Raw genomic sequence first — 11,962 nt, 5'->3', positions numbered from 1 at the left:
AGCAGGTTTAAGGCCTTACTCTTTGTGCTTTGAAAATGTTTATCTTTTACAAAATAACGATTTAAAAAAAACAAAAACTTTTTTAACAACAAGGAATGACCAATAAGTATGTCCAAGTACTTAAACCCCCCCAGATATTTTAAACATTCATGCGGTTGGAATGCATTTGCTCACACTACAACTGAAAATACTAAAAAAGCTCCCCTTTCTGTGGGGTCCCTCAGGGTTCAATGCTCGGACCTGTTTAGTTTTCATCATTGTTTCTCTGTCAGCTATTGTTGTTGTATGTCCTGTCATTGCATGGTATTTGTGGTTCATTATTACTGTATGTAGTACCATTGGAAATAAGGAGGTAAGTGTAGTGAATCTACAGCTGAATGACAAAGAAAAACCTCTATTATAACTGAGAACTTCAGTCAAGTATCCTGTAATAAACACTGGTTTAAGATGGTAATAATTCATTGTGTACATTCCAGGAAACGAGGCAACAATCTCCTAAAAACACCTCATTCTTTACCGATTAATTCAACATAACTCTGTCAGTTATCATAGCTTTATGTTTTCACAGTACATGCTTTATTTATTATTTCCTGTTTAGATAGAATGTTCCTGTAAATGACTTTGTTTACATTGGTTATTGTACCTGACCGTACCTGTTAATAATGAATTTACATCAGATGCTATGAAAATTACATCAGCACTTACCTGGTAATACCTGTTAGAGGGAACATAAGCGGAGTTGAGATCAGCGAGTGTGTGTCTTTAGGTGCAGGCTGCACACTGGAATTAAAGTGAGTTTATTTGTTTATGCTATGTACTGTATTTTATGCTCATATGAAACGGTATACACTGTTAAAGATGTATTTCAATCATTGTCATTATGAATATCTTTTGAAGTAATGCACTTCACGGAGGTTGCGGGGAATGATGTGGCTTAAAAATGTGAATTGCATTTGTTTTCTTTGTTCAGAAACGAGCCACTACTGTTGTCTTTACATTTTTCTTTAATGTCTAGACTCCGACCTTGACTTAGGTGAATTGTTTGAAGCATTTATTGAAATGTGAGTTTCTTACAAGCCATGCTATATAGTCGGGGAATAAAAAGACCCACACTAAATTTATTTCTGTATCGGTTCCTGTCATTTTATCACTAAGTCCCACCTTCCTTTTTCGAAATGAATTGTGGGGCGGCACTTTCTTATCTCCTAAACTGCTAAAATAACTGTGAAAGCCCTGCTGGGGTGTCTAAAATATGGTCTGGGAGGATGATTTGTTGCCTAATGTCCTTGACTGTTTATGTAAAATCAGATAAAAACGTCTCAGAAAGATCTTGGGAAGGATTAGTAAAATAAGAAGGGGAGGAGGTGGTAATTGATTCCAAAACCTCAAATAAAATTCTTGGGTCAGAATGATTGGCTAAAATCAGATTACAATAAAATGCTTTAGGCGTTCAGGAATACCAGTCTATCTCACGCCTCACACGGGGCACCAATTATGTCGGGGTTTTGCAGAGGTAATATGCAGTTAACATTTTTGTTTACCTTTTTATATACCAGCCAACAGAGCTGATGTAAACTAACATGTTACAGGTAGCTACACCTTTTGTGGCTACAGTTCAAAAGCAGATTAAGAGAACTTAATCACTGTATTATTCTTGAACTTTATAAAAAGAAAGGGTTGACCTTAAAGGGAAACAGGGGTCAGAGTTAGGCTCCGGGGAGCATCGGAAAACAATTTTCACTCAAAAGTGTGTACAAATGAGCCGATGTATGTGTGGTGTTTAAGCCAGGGTGTTAACCTCTAAAAGGCTTGCTGTGTTGTCTATTCTGCCTGTAGGTGGCAATAAGGAGCTGCAGTTGTAGGGTGTCTCATGGCAGTAGGTTTTCTTTCACTGAAGAGATATTACATCCCACCATTTCTGTAAGACACAACAGTACGGTTGAATAAATCTATAAAAAGTGCAAACATTGAAATAATATAACACCAGATTTATTAGAAAAATTTATGAATGAAAGAAAATCTCCCAAAGGAACCAACAACACAAAATTAAGTTCACTTAATCATACTATGGTACACAGAGCAAACAGATTTGTTCACCAATCTTTGGCATAATATGCCATGCTCCTAATTATGCTTACTTAAGGCCTCTACAAAATGTAATATACTAAAATATACAAATCTTTATAAAGACATCAACACCAAAATTTTACAGCATTTCCTCTTCAACATAACACCTTTTTCTAATCATAAAATGTATTCAAACGGCACCAGTTTTATTTTACATGTCATTCAACACAAAACTGGCTTCTTTTACCATAGGGCTTGTGCATCTTAGTAGGTACTGCTGCTAAGTGTTTTAATGTAGCTCCATGTAAGTTCAGACAGGAAGACTGGTGTAATTATTTCATTTATTCTCCTCTTCATTTATTCTTAAACCACACCCCCTACTACGACCTCTCTCTCTCTCTCTCTCTGGTGATCAGCTGATCATGGGCGTGTATCAGCCTGGAATTAACCAGCCAGACTCTGCCACAAACTTTCTCAACCAATCAACCTACTGCTGTCAAAACGCTTAAAACTCTCTCCCTTTCAAAGTCAGTCTGTTGCTTCAGGCATAGACTGCAATACTGCTCCACCCCAGTCGCCTCCATCCAGCTCAGCAGAGTCCAGGCCAGGCTGAAACCCACTCATCATCACAGCCTCCATCCTCTTCACCCCCACCAGTGTAATGAGTCCAAAGGGGGCATCCTATCCTGTGTCAGCCTCATCACCCCTCAGAGGTCATGAAGTCGTCATGATGGAGTCTAGCCCCCAAAAGACTGAACATTTCATTCTATAATTGTAACATTTCATTGTTAATAAATAATTGTTCATTCTCAATTAAGTCTCTGCCGATTGAAATGGTCGATTCCGATCATCAGGAATCCCTTCTTTGGATGCAGTTGAGGCTGCTTCTATGCCAAAGAAGGAGCGACAGTTATATTCTGATTAAATAAGGCCTGTCCCCGGTTTTATATAGTTAGTATAGTAGTTATATTATCGTTGAACCCTCTTCCTCCAATTTTGCCTCTGTCAAATGATCGTCAAATATGTAATTGTTTTTGAGTTCATTGATCTGTATTATCATTTGAGTTTAACAAACATCATTAATCATCATTAAACTATTGATCTTGATCAATCATTTTCCCACTCATGTCTATTAACCTTCGAACACTCACTTAAATTAGTAACATCATCACTAAAGCTGGGTGATTTTTACCCGATGTAATATACCCAATGAAAAATTACTTTTCATCAAAATATGACAATTCATGATATAATTAGAACAGTGTTCTTTAATGTTCCAAGTAAGCCATGTCTAACAAAATTAAAAGAAGCATCATGGGGGAAGCCTATAAAAACGCTCCAAAATTACAGAAACATTAAGGGGAAAAAAAACATAAACCTAAAAAGAAAAATTATCGGTCCACCCTTTTCTGGCACATTTGAGACTTCCCTGGTGAAGGCACAGTTTCCTTGACACATGATCAGCTGCAGGAGAGAGAAACTACTTCAGGTGAAAATCACCCAGTGACCCATGGCACTCAGACGAACGCAACATAATGAAAATCATGTAAATACTTTTGCTCGGGTGAAAATCACCCGGCGAAAGTGTTCCAGGGTTTAGGTGCCTTTATAACTATATTTCCCTAATATGTACATATTATTATGGTCAATACAGACGGTGCACACACTGAGGGCCCAGTGCGTGCAGATTCAACCACCACAGTAGCCACAAAGATAAAGATTTTCTGTTTTTGGCTGACGATAAAAACGGTTCAAAGTTAAACTCTGCTTTTAATCTTGTTAAAACTGTGTCAGACGAGGTCATTGCCAACGTAATCCTTTCACAAATCATTAATAATGAAGGATACCCAGCTAGCAGTAATCTCTTTAAGTTAGTCTAATCACATTCTTCACAAACCATTTACTCCATGTGATTTTTATTTTAATTATTACAGAATATTTAATGTATTTCAGAATAAAATAAATATTCATTGAAGTCATATATTTGCAAACCTGTTTTTATTTCCCTTTAAAACACACCATGTGATCATCAGTGAGTTTTTTCAAGATTTGATCAAAAAGCAGAACCATATTGACAGAAAAAATGGCGGACTTGGGGTTCGTTTGGATTGTCCCTCCGATCTCCTTTCTCTATCCTTTTCACCTTAAACAACACAACTGAAGCATTTCAGTGGCGACCATGAAAAGAGCGGTTTGAATTCTCTAAAATTTAAGGAAAGTCGGGTCAATGCTTATAACCTTCTTTAGCACAGGAAACACTGGACCATCCTTTACCAACGGGGATAAGAAAGTGCCGCCCCACAAATCTTTGCAGCTGCATCTTTTAAAGCGACTCGTGCATCCGAAGGTTCATGAAAACTAACGATCTCTTTGAGGAGAAATGTGGAGACAATCTGCATTTGGTTTAAATATTTATTTGACTCATAATTAGTTACAGCCTTTAAATTTATTTTCTTTTTATTAACCATCAAAGTGAAGTTTCCTGGTATCTAATAAAGCCTACCTTGTATTTTCGTTCACACCCCGTGGTTTTTAGGATTATTTCAAAAGTAAGAAGACTCAGGGGAAACATTTTTAGATGAGCTTTTTGTAGTCCATTTTCTGAAAACTGTAGTTCCACCATGGCAGACTCGCTTCACCAACCTCCGCCGCCGTCATATTATCATGACGTCACCTGGTGAAAGTGTGGTCGGATTGTCAAAACAATGGGATCGCCTTTTCCTAGGTCCTTTATGAATTCTCTGAACACCTTTCCTTAACCCTGTGACGTTTTCACGGGGTTAAAGATTTTTTTCACCACGGCAGACTCACATCACTAACCTCTACCGTCATGGCTTTATTACGTCACCAAAGGGAAATTTTCCTAACACCTTTCCTCAACCACATGACATTTTCCACGGTGTTAAGGTAAAGTGGATAGTGAAAGTAGATAGGAGGGACAATCCGATCATACCCTTGATGTTAATATCACACAAGAAGCCAAACCCTTACCAACAAGAACTTTGTTTTTCTGCAGTGCTTAACTGCTCCATATTCCTTCATTGAAATTAACAGCTAGGTCTTCTTTTGTGGGCATATGTAGGACAACAGGACGTCAACCATGTTCTTAATGATAGGAGGCGATGGGTGGATGCTGTGCGGCAGGTAATGGGCCAGAACCATATCATGTCATATAACTACATCACAACCATATCCTGTGTTCATGTGGCTCACCCTGGAACCACAGCTCAGCTTCTTTGGCTTGTAGCAGAACCACGGGTCACCTGTGCGGAGGTCAGTGTAGTTGCACTGTGGCTGGCTGGTTTGACGAAGGCAAACATTACAGATGGTGCTTTCAGAGATTTTGCCGGAGCGAAAGGTGTTTTTAAAGAGAACCCTATCAGGATGTTCTCTGTTCGCCCTACGAAGGACTGTGACAGCTTCACTTGAGTGGACGAGCGTCACCTGATGGAACAGAGAACAGGAGTTTAAAGGTAAAACATACAAGCCATGCCAATGAGACAAGACAGTTGACGACAGACAGGAAATGTTGGGAGGACAGAGTGGGGGATGTCAGCAAAGGGCCACAGTTATATTTGAATCCCAGGCCGCTGCAACAAGGACTATAGCCTCTGTAAATGAAACCAAGACATAATACCCAGAGTCTAAGTAAAACTAGTTCTTTACTACTAAACACAACCATCAACTCTGCAGTGTAAAACCAACAACAATCCAGACACCAATCACTGGCCCACAGACGATTTTAGAGAAGCAGGAGTCTGCAGAGCATCAGCCCAGTATTAAGTGTCCATATCAAATATTATCAGTTATACATACCTAAGTACTAGCAAAACATAGTGATTTAGCCTCCTGGTGTTTTCTAGCTAATGTTAGTAACTATGTGTTTTAACGTAGCAGCCTTACAATGAAATGTAGGTTATTTTTGGTGAGATTGTATTTTCTTCTGCAATGTTATTTGACAGTAATACCATTTAAGTGTTGGTGAAAGTGTCCTTTCGTTTCCTATTTGTTTTACAATATAATTTTAGAAGAAAATCTTGAACTCTACCTCAACCTGTGCGCTTCCTTCCCAGAGTAAAGGGAATGCAGCAGAGTAGGAGCCATTAAGGTGATCCATCACTCGTCCAGCTACACCTGCTTCAAGCGCTCTGTTGTGCAACCGGGCAACTATTGCATCTCCTCCAGATTTCTTGGGGTTACCTTGGAAGTCGTATATTTGTATAATGACGTCCAGCTGGTCTCCTACGTGCCGCTCTCCTCCAGAAAGAAGAAAGAAAATGCAACAAGACAAGATTATGCAATTTGGTGAATTTGTTTTGCAGTTTCTGTATTTTGATAATCACTTAATCCTTTTCAACCTATCATATCATCATAACTGCTCATACGAGCACACTTATGATCCCGTGTGGTTTTGAGATTTACCGTTTGACTAGTTTGAACTCAGGAAACGCATGAATGACCTTAAGGTGAGCTTTTGGTTTAGGTATGTTACCTTTAAGTGGCATCAAGGTGTGAATGTACCTGAGTGTACCTGCATCTGCAGCACTTGAACACAGGCACATGCAACCTGAAGGTGATATGGATGCACCTCCACACACACACACACACACACACCCCCCCCCCCACACACACACACACAAGCACCCTCACTTAGACAGGGGTTTTTCGAAGGTTAGAGACAAAGAGACCGATTGGCTGTAAAAAGGTTCTGAAAATGTTGATCGAGTCTTTTTGGCTCCAGCCAACTGACTCCACGTGCTTACATTTACACACGTTTCTAACTAAGTCGATCAATTCCAACGTACTCATTATGCACAGATCCATGTATGCGCTGTTGATAAATGAGGCTTCAGATAGGATGTTATTGGTGTCCTTCATTTTTGTTTGGATATTTCTTAATCATTTTATCGTTAAATGTTTAAAGTGAATGATGGTGATCATTGTCTTTTTATGGCTGCAGCATGGCTAAAGACACATTTATGACTTTATGAGGCGATAAAGTCATCTTGAATGTTGAAGTGGTAAATGGACTTGAGCTTGTATAGCGCTTTTCTAGTCTTCCGACTACTCAAAGCGCTTCTTACACCTACCCATTCACACCCATTCACACTGATGGGCTGGATATGTGGCCCATCCAGTATCTATCCATTCATGCACATTCATACGCCCCAGACGCAGCAGGGGGAGCCCAAGGACACATCGGACATGTTGCTCGCAGGAGCTGGGGATCGGCGACAACTCTACCAACTGAGCCACAGCTAACATTATTACGTAACCTGTCACGCACTAAAAACTTCAATAAATATACTTGTGGAAAGAAAAAAAAACGTAGGAGAAGAACATTGTTGAGCTTTTGCTGAGCAAAACTCCTAAAAAAAAAAAAGCGTACAAATCCTCCCTGTGGTTTGGGCAATTAATGCCAGTGTTGTCTTTCAGAGTTATGATGTGTTCTCTTCCAAGGCAACCTATTCAAGTGTATATATTTCATGTAACTCAATGAGTTCAGATTTAAACATGTAGTTGTTCCAAACTCAGATACCTCAGAGGTCTCCGAAGGTGTCTACAGCTGAAGGGAGAAACCGGCGTCACAACCTGCTACTCACACACCTGCAGCAATAAAAAAAACAAACACAGAAAAGAAAAGAAGGAGGGGGAGAAGTAGAACAAGTTGATACAAACATATCTGAATCATCACTGCAGGGAGGCTTTATTCTTGTCAGAGCCAACCTTGTAGATCATGTTTAATTAGGTTGTCTGTCGAATGTTTGTGAGTTATTTTATTTTTCTACTAAAGTTTTATTTTTTGGATTCCCACCACATCCAATCAAGACTTCACCACTGTGAACTTCAAAGTAATCTCTACCGACATAAGGTAAGTCATATTATTCATTATTTTGTTTGGATGTAATTATATAGTTAACACAGACATATACATACACACAATTATATATAAAAGCTGAGTTTAACAAACCTATAGGGACACCACCCTGAAATCTGGATACCACCGAATATTAAAATATCAGTCTCAAATTAATTAATTAAATACTAATATAATTATTAAGTGTATTGTATATGGAGAGAGAGAGAGAGAGAGAGAGAGAGAGAGCGAGAGAGAGAGATTAGATGGTGGCGATGTCAAGACACGACTGGGTTTAAGACTGATTGGACCTGATTTACTGTAAGGTGGGTTTCTATATCTGTGTTGAATGAATGAGGAGAACATTGTCAAACAGACCTGTGGATCATCTTAGACTTATTAAGCCATAGTCAAATAACATAACTACATCACAGTCAATAGCTTAAACATGCTTGATGACCAGAACCTTGCCGTCACTGGTCTCTGGACCAGGACCCTGCAGTCACTGGCCTTCTGGACCAGGACTCTGCAGTCACTGGCCTTCTGGACCAGGACTCTGCAGTCACTGGCCTTCTGGACCAGGACCCTGCAGTCACTGGCCTTCTGGACCAGGACCCTGCAGTCACTGGCCTTCTGGACCAGGACTCTGGAGTCACTGGCCTTCTGGACCAGGACTCTGCAGTCACTGGCCTTCTGGACGAGGACTCTGCAGTCACTGGCCTTCTGGACCAGGACTCTGCAGTCACTGGCATGCTGGACCAGGACTCTGCAGTCACTGGCATGCTGAACCAGGACTCTGCAGTCACTGGCAAAGTATACTTCTTCACAGTGTTCCTTATATTCTGATAGAAAGAAAGCCTACACATACTTGACTCTGTGTGAGGCATGAAGAACTCATCTCCTTGATTCAAATGTCAAACATCTATGTGAAGCAAAACCTCTCAGACAACAGACAGTTGGCTATAAACCAAAGAAAACTCTGCTACGGTTTTGACTCTTACACATGTATGTAATACAGCTTCACAAACCTAAAAGAATTACTCTCACATGGTTGACAATGTTAAAAGATGTATCCACAACTAAAGAGTACTAAAGTGCGTGTTCACTCCAAAAAAAATGCTGGATTGGTTTGTGGGCGTTTTGCAGGTGATCAACTAAGATTATTTGCGTGAATAACTACAGGTGCAAACCAGTGTTGCCAAGTCGCTTGTTTTAAGCTACTTTGTTCTAGTTTTTTGTAAAGTAGCTTGAAAATATCTTCAGTCGCAGGTTGCAGGTTTTTGGTCTTGTTTTCTTATGTGTAGTTGCTTATTTGGACTTGCTTTTCTCCCTGTATGAACTTCTACTGATTGGAAACACAAACAGGATATTTAGTTTGTCCTTTTTCAGGAACTGTCTGGCGTCTACAACCCTGTTTTCTTGGTTAGGGTAGGAGACATACAGGTTGGGGATGAGTTGCACGGTGTGTGTGTGTTGTAGAGGCGATGACTCACGTGGGAGTAGGCGTGTGCAAGTGTGTGTGTACAGGTGCGCACTCACCTGTCACACAGATGAGAGAGTCAGGGTTGGATTAGAAGCCATAATTTTTGTTGACCGCCACGCCTTGCTACCTAGCGCTATTCATTCACTTCATCACCTTTTTATGTTTATCCATCCGGCTCTGTGTCTGTTCATAATAAATGCACCAAACGCATCTGGATCTCAGCGTGATCTGTCATAATAACCTCCTGGCGCGTCACAAATTTGGAAATCAAAGGACCCAACCTTAGACTCTCAGCGGCCAAAAAGGGTTTGATTTTGGAAGCTTACGCACCCGATCCGGCACCCTCACACACACATGCACAGCTACAGACTACTTTATGTTTGTTTTGTCATACAGGATGTTACTTATTGAAAACAGCTCACTACATGCGCACGTATTCTATAGCCCAAATAAAACTGTTGGTTTCAATGATGAGGACGTCACGGATCTGCCAGTAAAGTTTTATTGTTACTGAAAGAAAATGTGAGAGGCATCAATACTTGGGGGTCACTACACTGGCAGTGGCCTGCTACCCCGCCGGTGGTGTGGTTCCTCGGGTCTCTCCGCTCTGGACACCTGTGGGATATTCCTGGGCAAAGGGGGTCTGTGGGGTGGCGCCCCCCTTTGGTCAGAAGCTGTGCCGCTGCCATTGTGGACGGCCCCCAAATGTGGCCCTTTCCATTTTTCATATTTTGTTTAAGTACACCTTGTTTAATACGTGTCTCTCACTACATTGATTTTAATGTTAAGCACTTTGTATTACATTTTATCTGTATAAAAAGTGCTATAAAAATAAAGTTGGTTGATATGAGTAACAGACTGATTAGGATGTCAGGGATCTGTCAGTAAAGTTTTATTGTTACGGCAAGAAAATGTAAGAGGCATCAATATTCAATCCCCCCCCCCCCCCCCAGAGTACACATCCTAGCTCTCCATAAGACGATCTCTTGTTGGTGTACTCATGTAATTGGTTTGTTTAGTAGGGAGCACGCCTGTTATACACACATGTTGGGCAATGTTTAAGTGACATTACAATGAAGAAGGTCTGGTATGATGGGTGTTCTTCATATCTGTCAGTTTTCTCTACAACCTGAGAGAAGATGCTTATGTTGGGAACAAATGTAACAGAATACTACGCAGCCTGTTTTTCCTGTACTTGGTTTTAATTTGCTTGTTCTCGTTTTCATTTGTTTTTTCATACTTAGTATTGACTCGAACAGATACCTGTTATAATCATAAGTTTGGACATGCTAACACAATGACTGTTTAATACGTGTCTCTCACTACATTGATTTTAATGTTAAGCACTTTGTATTACATTTTATCTGTATAAAAAGTGCTTTAAAAATAAAGTTGGTTGATATGAGTAAAATACATCTTACATTAGTAAAGTTACCTTTGGATTAGAGCCAATTGTCTTTTGTAAGAGAAGATTTGCTAAGATGTCTGATGTTTATGAGTCAAGGTGCTGTCCTTATTCTACACTAATAAAGAAGTACACAAGGGGTAAAGAGTTTGTACTTTCCTGCAGCATATAAGCAACACTGTTGAGATGAATACTTGCATGTTGACAGTCATTGTAAGATCCTGGCCAAGCATGGACCACTGTTTGACCACGGCTAAATAAATCTAAGATGACCCACGGTCTGTGTCACAATGTTCCTGAAGTTCATTGTGCACAGAAACCTCCACCCTAACACACACCCAGCCAGCATTTCCAGTTTCATCATTAAACTTTACTTTACGAGCATCGACCACGCCACAACCATTGACGTAGATATGCTAAGGTAATGATTATGATGGAGGAGGACGTTGTCGGTTGGCTGCTCTGGAAGGATGAAGTGACTGCAGGACAGAGGAAGACTCAGAGTGGGGGAACCGTCTCAAGCGTGTTTCTGCCCCGAACTGATCACGGCCCATAAAAGAGTCCGATTCAAATGGATCTGAGCTGTGAGACTGATATCGTTACATTTTGTGAAAATTGTTTCTGGAACCAGAAACGGATCGCCATTTTCCTGTCCTGAGGTTGAGACCTGAGCTGCATACGTAGAGTTGATAGGTTTTATCAGAGGTATGGGCTGAGACAAGAGTCGAGGAGAAAGATGAAAATGGAAAAGAGGTTCCCGACTGATCTGTTTGACTTTGACAGAGTGTGAATACGAGAGAATCTGAAGTGGGGGGATGGTGGTGGTTAGCAACATGTTGTAACCTCCATAAACGGTCAATGCAAAGCAGCCTGTGAATGAAAATTCATACAGACAAGGGCACAGATCACGGAGTGTAGACGAAGAAATGGAGGAGATTGTGAATGAAGTAAAGGTTAGGCAGCACAAATCAACATGAACTGACTTTAGTTTTGTCAAAGGAAAGATGACAAGAAACTCACTGTCAGATGTAAATTATGTCCATGGGACTCTTTTTACAGCAGAAAACACAACCGCGAGCCTCCTTAAGCACTGACAACAACACAACAACGTGCAGCGGGTGGAAATGAACACCAAATAAATCACCAATTA

Source organism: Symphodus melops (assembly GCF_947650265.1).
Source record: "Symphodus melops genome assembly, chromosome: 22".
In the NCBI taxonomy this organism is placed as follows: domain Eukaryota; kingdom Metazoa; phylum Chordata; class Actinopteri; order Labriformes; family Labridae; genus Symphodus; species Symphodus melops.
This window is presented reverse-complemented; position numbering follows the sequence as displayed.